Source organism: Danio aesculapii, chromosome 20, assembly GCF_903798145.1.
Source record: "Danio aesculapii chromosome 20, fDanAes4.1, whole genome shotgun sequence".
NCBI lineage: Eukaryota > Metazoa > Chordata > Actinopteri > Cypriniformes > Danionidae > Danio > Danio aesculapii.
This window is the reverse complement of record NC_079454.1, coordinates 54,184,004-54,194,003: the sequence shown is the minus strand read 5'-3', so window position 1 is coordinate 54,194,003 and position 10,000 is coordinate 54,184,004. Positions and strand designations below refer to the sequence as shown.

Here is a 10,000-nt window from a genome sequence, read left to right as displayed (position 1 = left end):
CGCGTGTCCTTTTGCTCAAATCTATAAAGTAAAGAACTTGCTGGACTGAAACTACTTGAAAAATCATGAGCATCAAAGATTTTTATTTTACTTCATGTTTTATGGACATTTTAGACTGTTTTAACTTCATTCAGCATGTTCATTTTCCGACACACAAACATGGTCATGTAACAGGATCATTTCAAGCATACTGATTTCACTAGATTTTCCTCCTGTTTAGTTACTGTTCATTTAAAATTGTTTTGTGTTCACAATATAAATGTAAAAAGATTCTGTAAAGCGACAGTGGTTTCACCTCTTCTCCCCCTTGGGGTTAACATCAAGGTGGTATAGTCCAAGCAGCCATACCTGTTGAACTAAACCTTTTCCTTGGACTAAAGAGATATGCTCTACCTGTTCCACATTAAACTTATCACTGGTCATAAATAACACACAAATACATATTTCAGTTTAATTTTAATCCTTTGTTTTATTTACTGATGTAAAAACTATTTGTTATATTGTAGAGTGTTATTTTTGTTCACAGTGTACATTTAATGGTATGAGCTGAAGCTGCCGATCTGTAACAAACATAATAACATTCTCTGTGCAGGTCTGCATTTACGATTTTTATTTTGACGATGTGGATTATCACGGTTCATATGCTGGTTTTTGTAATTGTGAGAGCTAGTTTTCTCTTTCCCTTTCCTGTCTTCGCTCTTTGTCCTCCTTTTCCTTGGACTAAAGAGTGTACATGTAATGGTACGAGCTGAAGCTGCCGTTCTGTCACAAACATAATAACATTCTCAGTGCAGACTCAAAATGGTGTCCTCTCGTCATTTACAACACAACGCTCCTCAGGAGTGATTATTAATTCACTTTCAGGAGCTGAAGTTTCGATTGGTGACCATAAACTCCTCACTTTTAATCTCACTCTACCCGCTACACAGATTGCTACAGAACGCACTATTTTCTTTAGGCAACTTGAAAAAACTGACCATGATCAACTCGGGCAAATATCTGGTGGATTATCTGTTATTTCATCTGTCGACCAGTATGATCTTGTTTTCAAGCGTGTATTGGATGACATTGCTCCCATGAGAATACACAAGATCTTCGGAAAATGACAGCTGTTGGCAGGCAATTGGAGCAGAAGTACATTAAATCTGGTCTCCTGGTGCATTGACTTTTGTTTGATCAGCACCAAAATAACTATCGCGATGCTCTTACAGCCGCAAAAAGGGGAATTTTATTCAAAAACCATATGCAGTAATAGTTCTAACAATCTAACAATCTGATCAAACCCTCTTGTAACTCAGATCCCCCGACTATTGAACGATGCAATGAGTTTCTTCAATTCTTTACAGATAAATTAATGACATATTCAACTCTATTGCCTATAATCATACTTCGGTCCCTGTTGAGTTGCTTCCCTCCGTCCTTCCTTTCTCTGGTTTCTTAACTTTTAACAAGGTTGACTCTAATTTTATTACACATCTTGTACTGTCAATGAATTCTACCACCTGAATACTCTATCCATTTCCTACGACTGAAGCACTCTGTGTCTGTTTTTGAGCCCCACATCACTGGCATTGTTAATACCTCCCTCAGCAGTGAGTTTGTTTCTGATGTTGATGTCGAATTATCGGCCGATCTCAAATCTACCATTCTTGGCTAAAGTCCTTGAGCGTGTGGTGGTGTGCCAATTACAAAACCATCTCCAAACATCTCAGGTCACAGTACTGAAACTGCCTTAGTTAGAGTTGTCAATGACCTTCTTTTAACTGCGGACTCTGGGTCATGTGGCATCTTAGTTCTCTTAGATCTGACTGCAGCTTTTGATACCATCTGTCACAAGATATTGCTGGACAGGCTCGATAAGTGGATACGGTGTTGAACTGGTTTGTGTCTTATCTCACTGACCACTCACAGTTTGTCAGTTTGGGTGGTCACAGATCTCAGACTGTCCCACTGCGCCAGGGTGTCCCCCAAGGATCTGTCCTTGGCCCACTCCTATTTAGTATCTACATGTTGCCTCTGGGACAGATCATGCATGAATTTGGCCTGGGGTATCACTGCTACGCTGATGATACACAGATTTACATCAGTGCTCGCCCTGATCTCACCTCTGCCACGTCAGTTTTACCTGCCTGTTTCCTGGAAGTTAAAGCCTGGATGAATCAAAATGTCCTTAAATTAAACCGTTCTAAAACAGAGGCTCTACTAATTAGCACTCCTACCAAAGTTAACCAGTATAACAGGGTTTCTGCAGGTTTCACCAAGTAAAATTTATGACTGTTTAAGACCTTTTTAAGACCATAATAAATACAATTGTAGACTTATACAGGGCTAAAATGTTAAGGATTTTGTTCGAATATCCCAGTTGGAAAAGATTTTCACATGCCTCTTTCAAAACATTATTAGAATTTAATACATTTAATAATACAATAATAATAATAATAATAATAATAATAATAATAACATAGACCAGGTCAGTTGCCACAGCAGTAAATAAAGGGAGAACGTTTAAACAAATGTTACTGTAAGGACAGTAATTAAAACATTATGGTAAATAGAGTTTAAAAAGCTATTTTTAAATAAAAAGTTTTATTTTGATGGATTGTTGGTGATTGTATGAGTGTTAATGGCCAGATTGTGCAGCTATACATGAACAAAGGAAAATTAAGACCTGTGAAAAACTATTTAAGACCTGCAATAATCAATATTTCAGTAGGGTTAAAACTTCTTAAGGCCTAAAATTGAGCTTTTGAGATTTAAGACATTTTAAGACCCCGCAGACACCCGGGTGTAATGATTTTAAACTCTCTCTTGGTGATCTTCGGGTGTCTCCCTCTGCCCAGGTGTGACTAACCCACAGCTCAGTTTTAACTCACACTTCAAACACTTAAAATAGCCTTCTTTCTCTACGTAACATTGCGCAGAGTAGACCTTTTTTATCACTCTCCATGCTTTTATCACATCACGTCTTGACTTCTGTAACTCACACATCGGGGGCCTACCAGCAAGCTTTCTGAGACGTTTACAGTACATTCAAAATTCTACTGCACGGGTATTAACAAATACTTCCACGCACCACCATCTCACTCCTGTACTTCAGCAACTTCACTGGCTTCCTGTTAAGTCACGTATTGATTTTAAGTCTCTGATTTTGACACAAAGCAGTGCATGGGCTAGCACCTGACTACATCTGTGACCTGGTAACTCTGGCCACTCCCACCCGCAGTCTTCGTTCTTCATCTGGACTTTTGTTGTATCAGCCACGATGTAAACTGAGGACTATGGGTGGTCGTGCTTTTTCCGTACAGTGCCCTTAAGTTATGGAATGGCCTACCCATCAGTATCAGGAATGCCGTTTCTGTGGAATGGTTTAGGAAACTTCTCAAGACTCTTTTTACCGTTGCTTTTAACTTAGATTGACTATTTTTGTTAATTTTATCATCCAATTGTATTGAATCGTTCATATTTTATTGTTTTATTGTAGTCTTTTTTACTGTTTTTATTGTTCAGCTTTGTTTGCCTTGTATGCCTGTTAGCGCTTTGGGTCTGAGAAAAGCGCACTATAAATAAAATGTATTATTATTATTATTATTATTATTATTATTATTAATATGACCATCAGGTTTATTTCCAGAACCTTTACATTCTCTGATCCTAAGAAAAAGATGATAAATGATACAATAAAAAGTGTTGCTCTACACTTTATATGACATTATGCAACCCAGGCTCATTCTGAAAACGTAGTACCGAGGACGTTTCTGGAGACCGCGAAATACGTCCCGGGAGGTACTTATTTTTGCAGTTTTTTGGTTTTCGTGAATACGCGAGAGGCCGCTGTGTGCGCCTTTTGGCATCTCAGACGTCTCCCGCGAGTGCCGTTCGCGCCCGCGCTGTTCTCGCGTGAACCCACCAGAGGCTGCTGTCGAACGAACGTCTGTCTGTCCGACTGGCTGAATGATTGACCCTCCTCCTTTCCTGAACCCAACCGATTTTACTGATCGATCCGCCCGCCCTAAACCCAACCAACGATTTACAAAAGCCATAAAATTTTTTAAATATACAATTTTTTTACCACATTTTCGGATTTTACCACACTCTCACCCTGTTATGAACCTCTTCGCTTTATTTCTTGGATTCTGTTTTAGTCTTACCTGATTTCTGGAACCGCTCTTCCCCGGACGTACAGGACGAGCTAACCGGACAAACTGGTTGCGACGGGAAAGCCCTCCACACAAAGGTAAGCGGTCAGCCGGCGAGCGCTAAAAGGAACGGCGTCATACCGCCCCGCAGCGTTCGTTTAAAAAACGAAATGCAGCCATACGTACCTCCGGCTACAATAATTTGCGGTCTCCAGAAACGTCCTTGGGACTACGTTTTCGGAATGAGCCTGTGTTGACATTATACCACGGGTCTGTTTAATGGTTGATTCTTATTGGCTGATGATCACTCTAAGGTGTTTGGTTGTTGTCAGATTAATGCACAGCTAAAGTAGTTCCGGCAGGTTTTGAGCGCATTACAGCTCCATATCTCTCCGCTGAATGATTAGAGTTATTTCACAGCTGCAACAGCCAAAAATCACATCAAAACACCACAGAAGGCTTTGGAGGAGATGTGGAGGAAACACACAGGAGCAGTTTGAGGAACATCTGAACAGTGGAAAACAGAAGAGAAGCACAAAAATTACCTCCAGGATGGGGAGTTATTAGTAAATAATGCACATCTGAGATGTAACAGACACTCAGCCTCACCACATCTCAGGTGTTCATTATTTACTAATAATTCAAGAGTCCGTCATCAGTTATTCGTTACATAATATTAGTGTATTTAGTTCAGCTGTCCTGCATTAACCTGATCAATAGTGTCACTGCAGGAACATTAGCAGTCGTGTCTGTCTATGTGAACGAACATATTGACTCTGTTCAGATCTCTGTTCAGCTTTTTTCCCCAGTAATGTTTTGTGTCCTTTCATGACCCTCAACTTCAGTCCAAACACATGAGCTGAATATGAACAAGATGCAGAATTTATATTTATAGAATTAAAGTGATCTACAGATAAAATGTGAAGTTGTTTTCTTTGTCAAATGTTTCCCAAATGATGTTTAACACAGCAAGCAGACCTTCAGAGTATTTCCTATAATATTTATTTTGTCTTAAAAGCAGTTTTAATATATCTAAATATAAATATATTTAAATATAAATATAGTTTTTTTCCCCGATTGTCTCCAGAACATACCACTTTTGTCCAATAACTTGCCTAACTAACCTAATGAATCTAGTGAAGCCTTTAAATGTCACTTTAAGCTGAATACTAGTATCTTGTAAAATATCTAGTCAAATTTACTGTCATCATGGAAAATCTATTATTTATTAGAAATTATTTACTAAAACTATTATTTTTTAAAAATGTGCTGAAAAAACACTTACAAATATTTACAAAAGAAAACGTTGACTTGAAATTTCCCCCAGATGTTGGTAGCAACCAAAAAAATCCACTTATGAAAAGAAAACAAATCTAATTAGTTTACAAATTAAGTAATGTGTAATGAAATGAAACAACACAGGGAAAAAGTGTTAAAGACATGAAGAAAGGTTCAGAAGTGAAAGCCCAGACAGCAGCTGAAATCTTTCAGTAGTTCTTCTGCAACCCTCTGCCCTTCCTCAGTGTAAATTAATATCAGCTGCTTCAGTCCAACATCTACATTAGCAGGAGGATGAAGATGAAGAAAGGGTGGACCTTTCAGCAAGACAATGATCCAAAACACAGACAAGGGGACTCCTAAATATTTTCACAGAAAGAAAATCAAGCTGTATGGCCCAGCCAATCACCTGACTTTAGTCTAAAAGAGAATACAGAATAAAGCTCAGATTTAATAGACGAGACCCACAGAAGAATCAAGACTTCGACAGTCTGTGAGAATGCCTGAGCAATGCATGAGACTTCATTCTCCATATGAGAGGCGCCCTAAAGCTGACAACACCATAAAGCCTTTTATATAAAGTATTAATATATGTTTCAGTAGTTCAGTGTTTTCTCCTTCTGTCATTGCATTGTTATTACACAGAACTCATCTTTCAGATTTGTTTTGTTTTTATGTTTGTATTGTTTGAGTTTTTACCAAAATCTGCTTTAATTCCATGTCAGCAGCTCCTTTAGAAATATTATTCCCAGGAAAAAACATGCCAATGTGTTCAATACTTATTTCCCCTACTGTGTTACTTGTTTATTTCCAATGTGTTACTTGCTGTATGTATATATATATATATATAAATGTAAGATTTACTAGCTATTAAAAAGGCACTGCAAAATGACACAGTGAAAACTTTAAAGAGATTAATATGTTGGTTAAGTTTACAGAATGTACCAATTTCCACTATTAACTGGTGGCTTATTGCCTGCATATCATCATAATATTGTCTGTTTATTAAAGTATGATCTTGTGATTTATGGTATTTTCCGGCAACTAGATTAGTTTTTGTGTATTTAATTTCTATAATTTAATTACTATAATCTCAGAATCTTTACATTCAGCTCATGCATGTTCTGTATTATTTAGCTAATATTTATTGCTTCATGCTTTGCTTTTTTTAACATTTAATGAAATGTACTATGTGCTGTTGCTTAATTATTTGTCCATTTTAATAGCAGTGTATCAGTGAATTGATTCAAGCATGTTTATATTTTATTTAATTAATTTTTTATTTTGCTATTTTCAGATACATCAGGCAGATGTTATTTTTGTTTTAGCTTAACTTCACTTAATGATGACATATTTTCCAGATTACAAGACAGATCTTTCTGCGCATCCAGAAAACATATCTTGATTTAAGAATATTTAGATATTTGTACAAGAAGATAAAGGTTTACGAGGTTTTTTTCTTCACCTTTGCCAATTGGTGAAGTTTTTTCCACGTCGCTGTCACCACTGGCTTGCATGGTTGGGGATCTGTAGAGCTGCGCATCGTTGGATTTGCTCTTCAGTGTTTGGACTCTCAGTAGTGATTATTAAACCACACTGAACTGAGCTCAACTGAACTGAACTTAAACACTACAAACTGAACTACACTGTTCCTATTTACTATGATCTTCTATGTGACACAATCTACATTGTAAAAGCGCTATACTAATAAAGGGGAATTGAAATGAAATAAAAACAAAAATTGAAATATTGTGCATATTCATATCATAACTATGCAAAAATAAACTACATTTTTATGAATTCATCCCCTCATTTTTCTCGAAACGATAAACTTTTTGTAGGTTCTGCAAGGGTTTTGTAAACAAATGCATTGAGTTTCAAGTCCATTACATCTGTCTAACCTGCAATAACCTCCGCTTGGTAATTTGCTTAGCCAAATGATTTAAAGCAGAATAAGAAGTCTTTCTATTAGCCGATATAGCATCTAATGTGACACTGATCATCATCACAATCATGTACAGTTGAAGAATTACCCACCCTCATGTGAAATTTGTATTATTATTAAATATATATATTTCCCAAGTGCTGTTTAACAGAGCAGGAAAATGTTCAAAGTATTTGCTATGATCTTTTAGTTTGGCTGGAATAAAGGCAGTTTTAAAAAATATATACAACTGTTAAAGTCAATATTAGTATTAATTCAGAACAAACCACCATTATACAATTCATTTTTTCAGCTTAGTCCCTTTATTCATCAGGGGTCACCACAGGGGAAGGAACCGCCAACTATTCCAGCATGTGTTTTACACAGCGGATGTCTTTTCAGCCACAACCCTGTACTGGTAAACATCCATACACACTCATTCACTACGGCCAATTTAGTTAATCAATTCCCCTATAGCGCATGTGTTTGGACTGGAAACCGGAGCACCCGGAGGAAACCCACGTCAACACAAGGAGAACAGTCAAACTCCACACAGAAACACCAACTGACCCAGCTGGGACTCAAACCAACGACCTTCTTGCTTAGAGGTGACACCACTGAGACACTGTGTCGCCACTTTTATACACGGACTTGCCTAATTACCCTAACTTTACCCTAATTACCCTAGTGAAGCCTTTAAATGTCACTTTAAGCTGTATAGAAGTGTCTTGAAGAATATCTAGTCTAATATTATTTACTGTCATCATGACAAAGAGAAAATAAATCAGTTATTAGAGATGAGTTATTAACACTATTATGATTAGAAATGTGTTGAGTGGTGCCAGTAGAGGGTCTTACCTGTAAATCGAGTGTTTCCCTCAGTTCATCCGTTCATCTCCTTCAGCACAGCCTGAACACCATTACAGGACCTGAGTGAGACACACCAGCGTCTCCTTCATACAGCGCCTCCGTCCTGTTTGATGAGCGGGTGTGGAGAGAAACACATGACAGATGAGGAGCATGTATACACATACATACACACACACACACACACACACACACACACACACACACACACACACACACACACACACACACACACACACACACACACACACACACGCGCACACCCTCCCTCAAACAGTCAAACACACACACACACACACACACACACACACACACACACACACACACACACACACACACACACACACACACACACACACACACACACACACACACACACACACACACACACACACACATAAAAACGGACATACAATCGCACACACACACACACAAACATGCAAGCGCACACACATAGACAAACAGACACACACTCAGAAACTCATGCACAGACAAACACAGACACACACCTACGCATGCACAAACACATATATATGCATGCACACACAAACATGCACATATACACAAACACACACATGCATGTATGCACAAACAAATATATATGGACGCACATACACACACTCAAAAACACATGCACAGCCAGCCAGCCAGCCAGCCAGCCAGCCAGAAACGCACGCACGCACGCACGCACGCACGCACGCACGCACGCACGCACGCACGCACGCACACACACACACACTCAAACACTCAAACACAATCATCAATTTGCACACACACACACACACACGCACACGTATGCACACACACACTCAAACACTTACACACAATCATCAATTCGCGCACACACACACACACTCAAAAACACAATCATGCAATCATTCACATACATGCACACACACACACACACACACGCATGCACCCATTCAAACACAAAAACAGACACACACAAACACTCCTTCACACTCACAGGCGTGCGCGCACACACGTACTCACTTAAAAATAGACATACAATCATACACACTTGCGCGCACACACACAAACATGCAAGCACACACATAGACAAACAAACACACACTCATAAACTTGCGGGACTTGACCAGATTTCTTGCGGTGCAGGAATAAATTTCTGAATAAAGCTGCGTCCTTCTTCTCTGCTGCGTCCTCCTTGATGTTCCACTAACACATAATAATCTTTACACCATATCATAGACACAGCATCCAGTAAAGGTTGTTGAGAGTTTTTGTCAAGTTTAAAAGGTGTGTTTGTGCATGAAACGTGCGCATTTAGATGACTGTATGTCTGCGAGAGATCGGGTGAAAGAGCGCTCGCTTGGCAGCTCTGTTGATGCCGCGAGTGGCTTCTCTCTTTCTTTCTTTCTTTCTTTCTTTATTTTGAAGATTTTGCAAAATATGAACATAACAGAAAGACATAAAACTATACAAATGTTGTGTACAATTGTAAGCTAAAAATAGTGCCATATCTAGATCAAATAGACTAAGCTATATTGAAATGATTTAAAGAATTACAAATGTCGGATATAATAAAATCACATTAAATAAATAAACCAATATAAAACAAACAAAAGCTAGAACAATGTAGGTATACACAATACATAAATTAAACTGTTTTAAAGCTATATTAAACTTTCATTTTACAATCTGGAAAAAGGTTTGAGAGATTTTCTAAAAACAATAAACACCGGAGGAGGCTTCAGATATTATTGATAAAGTATCTGGATATGATGATGTTCATCAAATCATGCAAACAGAGCATATTTGGGTGAGTGAAAGCAGA

The 10,000-nt window shown here is 38.2% G+C and overlaps 1 protein-coding gene across 3 annotated transcripts in view; it reads right to left on the bottom strand.

Annotated features, from left to right (window-relative positions):
* The window catches only part of pak6b (p21 protein (Cdc42/Rac)-activated kinase 6b), a 49,884-nt gene that overhangs the window by 34,950 nt on the left and 4,934 nt on the right, over positions 1 to 10,000 (bottom strand). For all 3 annotated transcript variants that reach the window (XM_056480950.1, XM_056480951.1, XM_056480952.1), the window contains one exon: positions 8,197 to 8,311. The gene's annotated coding sequence lies outside the window, so the exon portion shown is untranslated. The remainder of the gene's footprint in view (positions 1 to 8,196; positions 8,312 to 10,000) is intronic.